The following is a 15,293-nucleotide window of genomic DNA, read 5'->3' on the forward strand; positions in this document are numbered from 1 at the left end:
TGAGCAACCTGGTCTAGTGGAAGGTGTCCCTGCCCATGGCAGGGGGGTAGGAATTAGAGGATCTTTGAAGATTCCTTCCAACCCAAAGCATTCTACAATTCTATGATATTAAATATGAATGCAATTGTGGAATAAGCTGGTGGGATAGGAGGATAAAGCAATTAGTACAGAGTACTTCATTACAGTTGGTATTTCAAAATTTCATTTAATTTAATTAATGTTAGTTGAAAACTAAAAATATGTCATCACTGAAGATAACAGCAAAGTCAATTATTTGGACTAATACCTTTGTAATCAGTTTGATTTAATCTGACCATGGAATAAGTTAATGTCCTCACCTCCAGAATAACAGTCTGAAGCTGAACAACTCATCTAATGCTCATTCCTGATGCTTACTGAAGTTGTCACAGAGCAGGTCCATCTTCCCTCACAGCTTATTGCTCTTTGGTTATGGGTGCTTGCAGACATGTTGCTGACATGAAGCTGTTACTATCAATCAGCTACAGATGATGGGCAGCAGAAGCAGTTGGGATAGAAGGCTCGGTATTTCCTAATTTTTATAATTCTGTCAGCAAAATGTTAAGGTTTGTTGTTTGACAATTCAGCTCCATGAAATGTTGGAAGAGCTAAAGAGGTTGAAAAGCAGAGCCACAACTCCAAGTTAAGGATAAAAATTCCATGGTGCGTATCAATTCCTATTTGACCTGGACTCCTTCAACATCTCTCTCTCAACAGACTTACTGTGATCTAACCATCTAGTGCCTTCATGACTTGAGACAATCTCTGTCACTCTAGACTCTCATCCATGTCCTTGCAGGGCTGTATTTCTTGTAGCCTTCAGGTAGTTCTGCGGCTAACAGTGACTACAGGAGCACTAACAGAAACCCTGCAGCAGACTTCCCCTGCACATCATGCATCCTCCTCGGCAACATGTCAGTAGAGTCACCGGTAAAATGTACAGATCCACTGTGCAGGTACAGCCTGCAAACATCTCTCTCTAGAAGACCTTACAGGCTGCCTTCTTCTATCAGGCTAGAGCAATGCATTATTATAAGGACCCTTCAGACTGCCACCCTTCCCTCTCAGGGAGTTTCCTGCAGTACAATACAGGTCATACACACCAGGATGGTACAATCACCAAATTAGAAAAGGCCTCAAGAGGGAGGTTTAGCTAGTACGGATGTCCAGCAGGCAACAATTCCATTTTCCAGCAAGTTTCAAAGATTAAGTAGTTTCTTCTCTTTCCAGAGAATCATTTAGTATTTTCAAATCATGGACTAATAGTGAAACTTCTACTGCTCCAGGCATCAATTGGAGCTTCTCCTTTCTCCCTCACTTTCTCTCTCTCTCTCAAGTAGCAAACAGAGATACCTAAGCCAACAAGTGGGTGCCACATGCAATCTTGCAGTAAGCAGCTAAGTTATTTATTTCTCTTAAGAATAGTGGACTAACTTGCAGGTTGGCTGAAGGTATAGCAGTGAAATTCCCTTCTAGATGCATAACTAACAGAAAACACAAAATGGTCTACCAAAAAGAAACAGCACAAAAGCTAAGCAACTCTGGAAAGGCTAACTAACACAAAAAGATCTAGCTGACCCAGCACAGGAATTGGAGTTCTCTGCTAGTAAGTGGTGATTGATCACGTAACTCTATTTTTGGCTTCAACACCCAACAGCTGTGAAGTCTACTCCAAATTCATGAGTGCTTTTTCATATAAAAACAAAGACTGCTTACAGCTCTTTGCTTTTTACCTGTATGTTGTGGTCTAAACTACACATACCACTCATCTTATTTCCATATATGACAACTTAACTGTGCAAAGTTCTCTCTTCTTTTTCAAACAAACTACAGTTACTGCTCTAATAACTCTCCAGTTTGACACTTAGTTTAAAATAAGTGCTGGAAGAGGCTATATTTAGAGAACAATCTGGTATTGGTATAAATCCTCTCATGTTTCCACTTAAGCACACAAGAATATTCTTGGCCACAAAGAAATCCCTCTGCAAAAGGCCTTCTAAGAATTAAAATGCAAAGCAATGACTATATAGGAACCAGTAGCGTAGATTAGCATTGCCTAGCTATATGTATGCATATTTAAAATGTTACAGATCACCCTACTTGAAATGCTATAAGCAACAGCTTAAAATGAAGAATTCATACAGCTACATGTAAGTTTTCAAGGATATATATGAAGATGTTAATAACTGGTTTGCTGACAGTAAGTACTGTGAAGCTGAATATGCAACTGCAGATGCAGATGCTAAGCATACCAGTGTACTGACAGAGACTTGTAAGCAGACTTTATTCTGCATACTGATAGATTTTATCATTGTTTGTGCCCTGGATGTTATCATGTCTCCAAGGCACACCTCTAAGGGAAAAAAATCAAGTAAATCCGGTTTTCTTAAACGTATTTATTGTTGCTATATTGGACACACTTTTAAAATCCAGGTACCAGGATGCTTGTATTTGCAGTTTTCATTTGTGTATGTGTATGTACTCTAGCAGACTAGGCAGCCTTTACTTCCCTTTATGAGAACTTAGGAATTTAAACAATCACAAATTAGTTTACACTTAGGAAACATGGATTTTCTGATTACTGGGAAGGCTCTGAATTTGTTCACAGCTACAGGAGTATACTGCTGCTTAAGCTATGGCTTAAAGCCTGAGCCATACTAAAAGCTCCTCATTTTCTTGCTGCCTGTATTGAGTAAATTTTCTACTGAGCTTTTAAGGATGGCACCAAACTGTAGGGCTCTATAACAGAAAATTACTCACTGTAGAGTAGAGGCAAGATATGAAACCAACAGCATTATCCCAGCTCTGCCACAGATTCTCACTGTTGTTCTGCCATAATCATACAGGACAAAATTGGCTATCACCTGATGCTTGGGTACTCATGATTTTCCTGGGATAAAAAAGGTCTCAGCAAGATTGTGAAGCATGGCGTGACACACGGAAATGTGTCTCCAAGTCTTCTGGTCTTCTGGTTCCAGCCCCTGCTTAAAGCTTGTAAGTCTTTGTGACTGCTTGCCACAAGTGTGTACATGTTTAAGGCAGGAAATACACTTCTCTGTACGCTAGGCACCTGGCATATGGGGGAAGGAGAGAAGAAGGGATTTGCTAAAAGCAGACAAAAGTAATAAATACTGATAATGAACTGCAAGTCAGCTTGGGGATACATGGCTTGGGGGAATTAAGGCCTCTATTTCCCAAACAGATGCAAGGCAGACAGCACAGACATCTAGGTCTGTTTCATCAATTGCCTGAACCTATTCTGATGAGCTGAGCACAACTCAGAGTCCATATCCATTCATTTGTCCACCTCCCTGCTGACTCCACTAAACAATGATGCCAATTACTGTCAACTCTGTTGTATGGCCTTAAATGAACTCAACTCACTTTGGCTAAAAAGCTGTGAGATGGTACTTTCAGTCAACGACATTCATTTGCAGAATGATCTGCCAAGAGTGAATAGCTGGAGCAGAACTATTTTGCTAAAGTTTCTTCAGGATAACAACCATGTGTAACACAGCACACACCAAAGACAGTAAGTCTTCAAATGGAAACTACTAAAAAAGTAGGAAATTATGAGGAACAGACCTTTTTGCAAAATGCATCAGTGTGCTATGCTTTAGTTTATCTGTTTCCCATGAAGCCTTGCAGCCATAAGCATTAGAAAACCGTAGCTACATGATAATCAAGCCCCCAAAATACCAGTAAGGAACAAGTTATCCATATCCTGTTAACAATAATTAAGAGATCCTTTATCTAACAGGAGATCTACAACAAACTCCCATTTCTTCTCTTGAATGAGGGTGCAGAGATTTCATCTATACATACACATAAATGGAGTCAGACATGTATACATACATGTGACTACTCTGATTCTTACCTTAAAAAGTACCAGAAATTCTCACATTCTTCATTGTGGGTGGAGATCTCTCTGAAAGACCACTGCAGTAGGGCTTTTCTTAGCTTTCAGTCAAAAACATGAAGATACCACAGAATCACAGGATGGTTGAGGTTGGAAAGGACGTCTGGAGGTCTTCTGGTCCAACCCTTTTGCTCAAGCAGAGCCACCTAGAGCCAGCTGCCCAGGACCATGTCCAGATGGCTTTTGAATAGCTCCAAGGATGGACACTCCACCACCTCCCAGCCACCCTCACAGTGAAAAAGTGTTTCTTGATGTTCAGAGGGAACCTCCTGTGTTTCAGTTTGTGCCTGTTGCCTCTGGTCTTGTCACTGGGCACCAATGAAAAGAGCTTGGCTCATCCTCTTTGCACCCTCCCTTCAGGTATTTATATTTATTTATACAAGATCCCACTCAGGCCTTCTTTTCTCCAGGCTGAACAGTCCCGGCTCTTGCAGCCCTTCCTCATAGGAGAGATGCTCCAGTCTCTTCGTCATCTTCATGAGCCTTCATTGGGCTCTTTCCAGTATGGCCATATCTCTCTCATACTGGGGAGGCCAGAACTGGACACAGAACTCTAGAGAGGGTTTAACTAGTGCTGAACAGAGGGGAAGGATCACCTCTCTTGACCTGCTGGCAACACTCCTCTTAATGCAGCCCAGGACACCATTAGCCACCTTCGCCACAAGGGCACATTGCTGGCTCTTGTTCAACGTGGTATCCACCAGGACCCCCAGGTCCTTTTCTGCCAAGCTGCTTTCTAAATAGGCATCTCCCAGAGTACGTTCTGGCACAGGGTTGTTCTTCCCCAGGTGCAGGACTTTGCAATTCTCCTTGTTGAACTTCATGAGGTTCCTGTCAGCCCATTTCTCCAGCCTGCTGACATATCTCTGGAGGCCAGCATGACCCTCCCATGCATCAGTCACCCCTGTCAGTTTTGTATCATCATTAAACTTGCTGAGGGTATCCTCCACCCCATCATCCAGGTGATTAGTAAGGATGTTGAACAGGATCGGACCCAGTAGTGACCCCTAGGGTACACTACTAGTGACTGGCCTCCAACCAGACTTTGTTACAGCGATCACCACCCTGAGGTCTGGGCCCAACCATTCAGCCAGTTTTCAATCCTCACCACACCTCTGCTCATCCAGCCCATATATCAGCTTTTCTATAAGGATCTTACAGGTATAGAAAGTCAAACAAACAAAAAAAACCAAACAGAACTTCCAGGTATGTGAAATGTAAGTAGGTGCTAAAAGTATTGAAAATGTTTCAAATGAAGACTGGAAGTCCTCTTTCCTTGTTCTTCAGCTTCTTATTGCTTATAATGCTACAGCCTCAGCAGCTAAGTTTCCAGTTAGTTCTCCAGCAAGAGAAGCCTAGACTTCGTATTTCTAAACTGATCTCAGCTAAGGTGCCTTTAAGCACTAAAGAGGCAAGAGACAAATTAATTTTTTCCCCTTTCAAAACAGTTTTTAAGTACGCCTTTGGGCATTTCTACTGTCCACCTGCAGCACACATGCAGTGAGAAAGCAGCCATGCCACAGGACAGCTCTATTCCTGTATCACCCACACCTTGGCTGCAACTCATGTTGCTTTCCCCATGAGCAACATGAGTTGCCTTGCCTTCAGAGCAACTACACCTCAAAGAATATAGTCTTGCAAATATCAATAGTAAAAAACCCCAATAACAACAACAACAACAACAACTGTTGCCTCAGAAAGATTTTTAAATACAGAACACATTGGTTAAGCTCATTAGTTCTGACCTCCTTTATGAGAGGGGACAAGCCCCTTTCTTTAAAGGAAAATAAAACAGATTTTCCTATTGTATTTCCTTCCATTCAGATTTTCTAGATGAAGTCCTTAATACCCAACACTCTTTAACTCAGAACTGACTTTGCCTTACAGCTACCTAAGAGTATATGAGGCTAGCCTGGATTCTCATAGCCAGGCACCAACCTCACTATCTAACCCTGGAATGAAGAGACAGCCAATCAAATGATGTTTGCATCCTTTCTGTATTTCACACTTCCCTATTCCAGACAGACTACTTTATCCCACCTGCTGACACCAGCCTTCTTCACAGAGCTTCTCAAGTCATGTTCATGATAGTTACTGAAAAGCAAAAAAATGTGTTCCAGGCTGGAAGAAACATGGTTCAGCAAACGTAAAACAGGTCTATGAAAGGAGATATATTTTCATTGCAAGATCTACAAATGAATCACGGAGTGACATTGGACAATTTAGTTTACCCATCTATACATCAGCTGAGGATTTCTACCGCAAGTAAAAAGTGCTTTGTGGAGCACTTAGAGCTTTATTGAAGGAAAGTGTTTACACAGTTAATCTAAACTTTGCTCTTAGATACAGTGCATGAAAACATGATCTTTAATGTTATTATCAGAAAAAGGGAAATCTTCTACTTATTCAGAGAACAGGTAGGACTGTCTGGCTTCCTTACCCTCCAGGTATGACTTTTTGCCACAAATGGATCTGCTCCAAAGTTGAATGCAATAGCATTTCCCTAGACACCACTGTCACACAGAAGCCTACTTCAACCTTTATTCAACCATGAGTGCTAGACAAGGCACCAGTCTTACAGTAGTAATTAATTGATTGTTATGATGTAACACCAAAAAAAAAGAGAAGCTGAAAAATGGAGAATTACTTCCTTTGATAACTTTGCATCTCACTATGGTTTTGTACACAACAGCTATAATTTGCCCTTCCATTTCTGTAGCTCTTCCTATATTTTTAATAAGAAATACAGTTTGTGGCCCAGCAAATCTGAAGAAACTCATTAAGTCACAACAGATCCTCTTTAAGTATTTTAATGGTTCGCTACTTGAAAACTGAAGACTCTATTTCCTAAAAGACGTTGGCTGATATTTCAAATGGAAATCTAATTACCATGATTCATGGATATTTTCATACTAGGACTTGCAAGGTTTTCAGAACAGAGCAAAGTGTTAGTAACATGTAGCTGATACTTTATCAGAGAATACATCTATTTAAAACAACCTTCAAAGTACACCAACACAATTACTCAGACTACTAGAGTTGTCTAATATACTGATCTCGAGCCGCGTTTGTCAAAAGAAAATGTGTTGGAGGAACAGCCACATAGTGTGTAAGAAACACTCTGTTAATCAAAGAGCATTTATAAAGTGATGGGCACTACATTGTTCTGTAAAATTGTAGGAATCTTTGGCTTGATTATCGTATGAAGGACTATAATAATCAGACTTGAATTTCTGGCTGCCTAGAACCACAGGGAAGGACGGGCCAAAAGATGCCTACTCTTTCAAATGGGGGTAATAAAATATGTTCAAATGATATAAAGGCTTCTAAGCAATAAAAGCATTGTATGAAGTTACATGGATGCCTACGCTGGCTTTTTATCTGGCCTTCTGTAACATTACTGCTACGAAGTAATATTAAGACAGTAAAAACTGAAAGATTAAAGGAAAATCTCTCCTGTTTTTTAAAGCATATTTTCTTCAGATGTAACAGTAGGAGGTTTAACCCCGTTTGATAAGTTTAATCAGTCAACTAATTACAGTGTTGCCTGTACTGCTCTTGCACATGGTGGCTGGGTATGAAAAATCTCAGAAGGTAATATAATGGGAGAACTACAAAAAAAAGGGGGAACACAAGACAACTAATTGTAACTGGGTTTGGCTTATTTTTTCAATAAGCTTTCAAAGATTTCCACTTGATAGCATCCTATATAATAAGACTGTTAGGGCATTTTCAGGCTGATTCTATTACAACTCTGAACAGTCTATACCATATGCAAGGTGAACAAGTCTTTTTACTAGTAGAAATGCTTCTGAAGTGTCCGTGGTCACCATTCAGCACAAGCACAAGCTTATTTTTCCTCACTACAGGTCTTGACCCACGTTGGATCTCAACCAAAATTTATACTGAAAATTGACAGTGCTGAAAACACCATTCCTTCCCTCCAAAAAAATGAACTGGCAAATGATTGGCTCTCCCCTTCATTTTCAAGATGCTTGTACTTGTAGTGTAATAAGCATAATGACCACAAAGTACTGCCTGTCAGCAGTTTTACTTATACAAAAACTCACACCATGCATGCACCCTGAAATTCCTAAAAAGAAACTGTAATTCAATTCATTTAAGTCTTTCATTTTTTTCAGAAAACTGAAAATATTTCTAGCTGTTTTCAGCAAGTGATTTTGCATGTCTGTACTTGTATTTTAGCAAACTTTGACAATATTTGCAAGCTCAGTATTCGTCCTGTTTATAACAGAAGCTGAAAACATATTATTTAACCTCCTATTAATGGAGAAGATAACAGTACAAAGCTACAAAGCTAGACTGATTTACTAATCCTGGGCCCTACCCGTCTCCATCACAGCCAGCCACAGCAGCTGTGATTTCAGGCAGGAAGCCATACCTCACCCTCCAGCTTTCGACTGAGACATGCCCAGATCCCTGCAGCCTTTCCAGCAGACTCTGGGAATACAGTCACCTTGCGTACATGTGCAAGCTGCAGTGGTGTGACCATAGTCTCTCTGGGTAGGCTGTGCAACCAATGTGCACAGTTGCATCGTAAATTAAAGCTAGCCCAGGTTATGTCCCAGTTAAGCTGAAGGCTCATACTGAGTGGCTGCTACACAGATGCCCAGATAGTTTTTCATGTAAACATGCGGCATTTTGAAATGTGAAGCTGCAATAAAATTTTTACTAAGTGTGGTTTACAGTGCTGTATCAGTGGTAGAGAATCATACAAGTTGCTTCACCCTACTAATGAGTAACAAACCTTGTTACCTGGAGGGAATCAGTTTTTTTCTGGGTTACATGCAAGTTACTTGTTCGACTGAGGTGATTTGGCCTCCATCACCACTCTCAAACACCCTTTTGCCCTCCTACAGCTTTTAAATTTTTTTTCAAATTCTATTGGCAAATTATCTATTTTCAGTTGCTTTCATGCAAAACAAAGTCCAGCCTATTGTCAGGAGTTGCAGGTATATTCGGTAAAAATGAATTTCATAACAGCCATCGTCCCTCTCTTGTGGCCAGCCTCCATGGCTCAGTGTAAAATATACTAAAATAGCTTGTTGACTCTCTAAGCACTGAATCACTAACAGCTGTATGTGAAAATATACTTCTGAGAATTTTACTGTCCTGTGGAGGAGAGGAATGCTTTGAAACTCATCTCTCACGCAGTGACTCACCGATAACAATTTAGGATTCGTTTGTTCTCCTGCTGCAAATGGAAAGCCAAGACTTATCAAAAGTGTCACGCACAGGCAGCTGCTGCTGAGGCCCTCCATGAACATAAAGTACTCTTGGCCGTCTTTCTTTACACAAGACCTGCCTCTGAAGATGAGCAAAAAGTATGCTAATAACTGTAATTTGGGCATAGTTCAATAAAAATGCTATTGCCTAGAAGCCTAGGACAGAAGTTATACCTGAGCAAGCAAAAATGTCAGATTTCCTACTGGTATCAGCAAGACAAGGGAGAGGCTGGAGCAAGGCTAAATGCTTCTCACACACGGTACTATTAAGATGTTGGTGACAGACTGAACAAGAAAATAGCAAGAATAAATGAGCTGCTAACACAAGAGTAGTGGCTCAGTAGCCAAAGTGGAGTGTACAGGAGAAATGGTACCAGAGATGAAGGAGAAATAAGAAGAGCAAAAAAGTCTAAGTGTACCAGAAGTATGTGAGGGTCAGCCTTTTTTTTTTTTTATTTATTCCCCTGGGAGTGATTGGGAAGGACAGCTGTCACTCCAAATGCAATTATTTTGGCCAGGAAGACAAACATTTTAATTATCAGGTCAAGGCAAAATAGACCATGTGCCAGTTTTAATGGCTTCTCCATTCCATCAAATGGCATTCGGTGCAGAGATGTCCAGACTACAGGTTTGGGAGACCCAAACCAATACGCTCTCATGGCAGGGTGGATTTGTCAGCTGAAAACCTTGCCAGCAAGCGAGCATTGTGGTATGCCGGCCTGGTTCTGCTGCAGGTAGGTACAAGCTGGTGCAAGTCTCCGTGAATTACCCTCTATTTTGCTCCCAGTTACACAGTTATCACAAACATGTGAGACCACTTGTCTCCTCTTAGGGTTGTACAAAGCCAGCAATGTTATACCTTTTTTACATTTTCAAATTGCTTACTTTCCTATGTACAGGAAGTACTGCAGTTAGATGGAAAAAAAACTGAGACTACAGATGTGCCAATCTATCTGCCAGTAGGTTTGTAACTGAGCACAACACAGCACAGGTCAGATAGGAACTGCGCTTGCTGTGCAACAAAATTTAGGATCACCAGTGATTACCTGTTTCAGACTCTGCATATTACAACCAAATGATGTGGCATTCAAGATGAGAGAGCTTAGGTCAAAAGAGGTCAGTTTTAAGTCATATGGCACAGCTGTAAATACAATCTATTTAAATGGTATGCAGGCCATGTTTAGGTTTGAGATTCCTTACACTGCTGCTCTCATGCCTGACTTATCTGATGGCTATCCTGTCTCTTGAAATTATCTTCCATCTTAAAACCATTTAAAAGTGTAGCTATATGATAAGTATGTCCCAAAAGATAGACTTCAGTTTCCTGACGCTGTTGTTAGTGATGTTGCTTGCTTACCTCCTTACCATAACCTGTTACCTGACCTCGAGTGTATCACAGAAACAGAGTATTGGACTAATGCAGCAAAAAGTAGGCATGTTTTAAGGAGAAGACTATTTTTAGATATATTGTAATTTATTACATCACTCTTCTGAATGAAATCTATTTCTTTTTAAGGATGAGTCTCCCCCAGAATACTGCAGAAAGAGAAAACATTATTAAAGAACTCTGAAATGCATACTATTAAAATATATCCCAGTAGACATGAGATTTGAAGTAATACACACTTGCAGAATTTTAGAAGGAAAGCAACACACAGGAAACTATGCATTTAAAGGTGCCAATGATCATATGAGAGACAGATGCATATGGCTGTATCAACTACCACTTACAGCTTTAGCAGTTCAGTGCCACATAGCTCATTATAGAATATCAACACGGAAAGTTGCTTGACAACGCTCCACAGAAGAGCAAAGTTGATAAGGAGACAAGTGTACAAACCCCCTTGCCACTACTACTAAAATAGCTTCAAGTCCACTGCAACTGGCAGTGCATGGGCACATTTAACAATGACCACTTGCTTTTTGGAGCACATTGCTAATATAAATAACCTCTCTTCCCTTTAGCTTGCAGGGGTAGTAAAACAAATTTCTTATCTAATGCTTAAATCCAGGCAAGCAGATACAGCACAGCAAACTCCATTAGTGCAAATTTGAGCTGACGGCCCAAATACACATTATTTGTAGCTCTATTAAACTGGTCTTTGTTAAAATGAAGGGAGAATGAGAACAAAACGTACCCACAGACACAGGCACACAAGACGCTGTACAGATATTCTTGGCAAAAATGTAAACATTGTCCAGAGTCACAGAAAAAGATATGCCATAGTTATTGTGTCTAATGAAACTTACTATAATAATGCTATGAGCAGGATGTTCTTACAGTCATGTTATGGCTGCCTCTGTGCTGGACAGGGCTGTGAGGAAAGCTAAAAATGCCAAAATCCAACCCTGCAGAATGGCTGCAACTGATGTAAGGCTGTGTTTCCTACTGCCATTTCAAGTGGGTCTACATGGCTTTATTTGTTACGCTACTCAGGATTACTGCCTGTTACATACAGCATCTTCCTTTGTTTTAACGTTTGTTTTACACTTACAAAGCACGTGTCCTCTGAAATAAAAGCACAATTTGGTTAAACAAAATCTCAAGATTATTTGATGAAATCCTATCATACAAAGTTTGACAGTATGTATTAGAATTAACTAGGTCCTTCCCTTGCAACACATACACTGCTGACACAGAAGTAAATTCTTGTGGAAACTGGCCACTATAGACCTGTGAAGCTTTGTGCCCCAACTTAGCTGGGCATAAACTCATGCTAAATATACCTGTTGGTGTTAGTGGTAAGCAACATGGTATTCAAGCTCCTCAACTATCTCTAAATACCACAGTAGTGATGAATATAGATCTGCTTTCCGAATTTCTCATCCATTAGTTGGGTCCAAGGAGTTTGATCTTTGTCTTATATTCTGTACCTGGATTTTTTTTAAATAAATTATCTGTTCAGAGGCATCATGAATGCAAAAATATTTATAGGAGCATGCCTACACCTCTGAGTTAAAATGAACCATTGACAAATTGGTTTATGTGCACTAGCAAATCACTTAAAGCTTGAAGATCTTATCACTGGTCCATTGATCACACACAAATTCATCTGTTGCTCATCAGATTTCAGAACCAGGATTACGTGATGATGCCCTTTTCCTGAGCAACAACATTGCTGTGTTTCCTGTGTAGCTGGTATCCTACAAACACCCACTTCATAAAGCACATCACATTTGCATGGGGTTTACCAGCTTACACTGAAAACAGAACTGGCACATTAGGAAACATGCTGCCTCAAGCATGATGCTCTATTTACCCAGCCTGGGCCACGATCTCAGCTGGGTGTGCTCCTCAGCCACAGGTAAGCACGCAAGAAATTTACATCCTCAGCTGTTTCTGTATTTTACATTTTTCTTTGCATGGTGTTTGTCTGCTGAAAATCATCGCAATTCTAAAATGCAAAGACTGAGTTAGCAGATGACTGACTCAAAAAGCTGACAGTTAAAAAGAGCACCTTGACGTTTATACTTGAAGGTCCTACCCCTGAATTCAGAGCCATGTGAGAGAGCTTGAGGCTTACAGAGGGTTTCAGTGAAGCAGAAGTTTATGGGAGCACAGGTCCACTGCACAGATATTACAGTAAAACGACTGATTTATTTCTTGTGTAGCTGACATCCTACAAACACCCGCTTCATTAGGGCCTGATTTGCCAGTCTTGAGTAAAGCAGTGAAGAGTGAAACAGCTATCTGTTTCAGCATTGACTATTCTGGTTTGATCTTCCTTTTGCACTCGACAATAGTTTTATTGATATTTTGAACACAAAAAAAATCTCTTATTCCAGAACTACCAGAATACTCAAGAGAAGCCAGAGACATTGAAAAAAGCAGTTGGACCTTAGAAACCTATTGGTTTAAGTGGGAATGCATAGCTGTAAACAAAAGCAAGATTTAGCCTCACACTTCCTTTCTGTGCCTGGCCCTTCAGAAGATATTGGCTTCCTTAGCAACCAGGCAAAAAACTTTCAAGTATGGAGTGGAAATTTCTGGGCAGGATTTTAGTTATATTTAAATCATCTTGACAGTCTGGCACAACACCACACTACTGAGAGATTTATAAGATGAAAGAACTTGCACTGCAAGTCAGATAATCCCTGTAAGAGATTTGCTGTATATAACTCTATATTACAAATCATATTTTAAAATAACAGTTTTGAAGCAATGCAAGAAGTGGAACAATTCAAAGCTAAGCCACCACTCCCATCCTTCACTTCCTCCACTACCCCAGTAAATCACCACATGTACATACACTGACCTGCAAATACCAGGGCCCAGCGCTGCGAAAAGGAACATGGTTTTACTAGACAAAAGACTAAAAGAGCATCTAAGGAAGACTGGTTTTGCACACCTGCTACACAGATTTGAATGAACTATTTTCAACTAGATTTAGTTATGATTCTATGAATGTATTTCTGAGGAGGCACACCTTGTGTGCCAAATGTTCGCACAGAACGACTTACAGTGATTAAATTACAGACTGCAGAAAAAAGGTTTATAATGGAAATGCTGACATAACTATGCCTATTAAGAGAGCTGGTATACCACATATTCTCCCAGAGTATAAGTTTAGTTATATATCTCCGAAAAACAAGATCTACAATGACAGAAGCTGTGTAGCCACTGGTATGCTTATGGTCACACAGAAAAATCAAACTACAACAACAAAAATAGTGTTCTGTGGGCCAAAAAAAAAAAAAAGTAGGCTGCTGCTGATCCAAATCTCTGATCAAATTTCCCAGCTTCTTGAAGCACCGTGGCATGGATGTGCACAACATGATGCACATCCATTTCTGCAGGTATTACTCCCAGCATCTCACAGTCCCTTGGACCTGAATCAATACCACTACCATGTGGCTCCCTGTTAATCACAAGGAGGAAGTGCTGCTTCCAAGACAGGTGGCTTAAGAGGGCATGATGTTAAGAGGCATAGCTGGGAAAGCAGAGATGGTTACTAAATTTCCACCAGTATCTCCAAAAAATGCGGGAAAATCTATGTATATTTAAATTAAAAAAAAAGAAGAAAAGAAAAAGCAATTATTTTAATCATGACATCCTCACAGCCTTTTCTACGTCAGCATTCTTTATACATTCTCAAACCCTAATGATTAATCTAAAAATGAACAATTCAGGTGACTTATTTTGCATATGTGAGAACTGGGTATCAATCAGAAAAAAAAAAAAGCATTATCAATGAAGTAACAAGTGGAATGACAAAACTGGACTAGCCACCTTTGAATGGAGCACTGATGAGGGGTAGTGAGGGGTGTCTATTTCTGCCTGTACTCACCTCTTCATTACTCTGGGCACCTCTTTTAGAGCTTAAAAACTTTGAAAACTCATAGTCCCTTTTACTGTGTGAGCACAACTTTCACTTTATGAATGAGGTTGTGGCCAAACATAACCAAAACTAAATTATTTTATTACCCAGTTATAACCATATTGTATTTGGTTTTGTTTAGTCTTTGGTTTGTTCATATTGATTCTGTCAAAAACGGGAGCCTACACTAAAAACTTACCAAGTAAGAGTTACAGTTGCATGGAAACTCTGTACAGTGAATGGATTTTGTTCCCTCTTGCAACAGCAGTCGGTCTCAGTAAAGTCTAACACAACTTCTGAAAAACTAAGAGCCTGTTTTTTTCCTGTTGAACTGTAGATACCACAAACTGGAGAAAAGTCTTCACTGAACATGTTGTAAGGACACTCTTCACAAAGATTGTCTCCTGCCCTGAAAATGCATGCACCCCTAGAGTACAGCCCAAAATATATTTTTAGAAAAAGCAACAGTGCAGCTTAACGGGAATTTGACAGGTGTGTTTCTTCTAGGCAGAGGACCAGTTACCTACAGCAGGTTTGATAACAGTCACCTTTCCCCAGCAAAAAGTGGAAGAAGTAGGAAGGCGGTTTCCGAGGCATCCTGCAGAAACCTGCGGCGAGACCCGTGCCTGGGGGCTGCGGAGGGGGATCGGACGCCTCCCCGCAGCCCCTGCAGACCGATCGGCTGTCAGGGGACTGACACCCGGAGCCCGAAACTGCGCACGGGAGGGATCCGACGGCGGCCGTCTCCCCGGGAAAGCGGAGCAGCGCGGCACCCCGGCGCGACGCCACCGC

General features: G+C 40.6%; 1 protein-coding gene across 1 annotated transcript in view; it reads right to left on the reverse strand.

Annotated features, from left to right (window-relative positions):
• Positions 1-15,293, reverse strand: part of MAMDC2 (MAM domain containing 2) — a 63,859-nt gene that overhangs the window by 47,530 nt on the left and 1,036 nt on the right. The gene's annotated exons all lie outside the window — the stretch shown is intronic.

The sequence above is a fragment of the Haliaeetus leucocephalus genome, unplaced genomic scaffold (genome assembly GCF_000737465.1).
Source record: "Haliaeetus leucocephalus isolate CR32 unplaced genomic scaffold, Haliaeetus_leucocephalus-4.0 Scaffold251, whole genome shotgun sequence".
NCBI lineage: Eukaryota > Metazoa > Chordata > Aves > Accipitriformes > Accipitridae > Haliaeetus > Haliaeetus leucocephalus.